Source organism: Denticeps clupeoides, unplaced genomic scaffold (genome assembly GCF_900700375.1).
Source record: "Denticeps clupeoides unplaced genomic scaffold, fDenClu1.1, whole genome shotgun sequence".
In the NCBI taxonomy this organism is placed as follows: Eukaryota; Metazoa; Chordata; class Actinopteri; order Clupeiformes; family Denticipitidae; genus Denticeps; species Denticeps clupeoides.
Genome location: NW_021629932.1, coordinates 37,329 through 38,314, shown reverse-complemented (window position 1 = coordinate 38,314; position 986 = coordinate 37,329). Strand labels below are relative to the sequence as shown.

At 38.9% G+C, this 986-nt stretch overlaps 1 pseudogene; it reads left to right on the top strand.

Moving 5' to 3' along the window:
• The first annotated feature begins 276 nt into the window (after positions 1–276).
• On the top strand, positions 277–395 carry LOC114777578 (uncharacterized; annotated as a pseudogene).
• The last annotated feature ends 591 nt before the right edge of the window (positions 396–986 follow it).

Genomic DNA, 986 nt, shown 5'->3' with positions numbered 1-986 from the left:
TACGGTTAAAACAGCTGAAGATTGCCCAATCTTGTCTGATCTCAGAAGCTAAGAAGGCTTGGGCCTGGTTAGTACTTGGATGGGAGACTACATGGGAATGCCATGTGCTGTAAGCTTTAACTATTGAAAAACTTTTAAAATGAAAGTATTTACATGGCTTTGTTAGCTTTTTTTGCCTTTTCTCCATCATAATTTGACAGTAAAGCGGGAGTTTTCACTCTTTGATAAGTGTTCAAGCCCCTTTGGTTTAAAGTTCAAGATTTTCAAGCAGAGTTTGTGTACGGACATGCCAGCTGAAGATTGCCCAATCTTGTCTGATCTCAGAAGCTAAGAAGGCTTGGGCCTGGTTAGTACTTGGATGGGAGACTACCTGGGAATACCAGGTGCTGTAAGCTTTAACTATTGAAAAACTTTTAAAATGAAAGTATTTACGTGGCTTTGTTAGCTTTTTTTGCCTTTTCTCCATCATAATTTGACAGTAAAGCGGGAGTTTTCACTCTTTGATATGTGTTCAAGCCCCTTTGGTTTAAAGTTCAAGATTTTCAAGCAGAGTTTGTGTACGGACAAACCAGCTGAAGAATGCCCAATCTTGTCTGATCTCAGAAGCTAAGAAGGCTTGGGCCTGGTTAGTGCTTGGATGGGAGACTACCTGGGAATACCAGGTGCTGTAAGCTTTAACTATTGTAAAACTTTTAAAATGAAAGTATTTACATCACTTTGTTAACTTTTTTTTAAAGTAAGTTAAGGGGTATTTTCTTTCTTTGATATGTTTTCCCGCCTTTTTTCTCTTTTTTTTTTTTTTTTTTTTTAAACTTCTCTTCAGGTTTCTTTGTCTGTGCGTGCTCTACAACGATCATTCACAGGCTTGGCTATGGAGTGGGGTGGAGCTGAATCGATTAGGTGGGGTTTTCCAGCCCTCGGCCTTAAGGTGCTACGCACCCTGATGTCAGTTTAATATCTGATATGTCATATTAAGCGGATTTTTA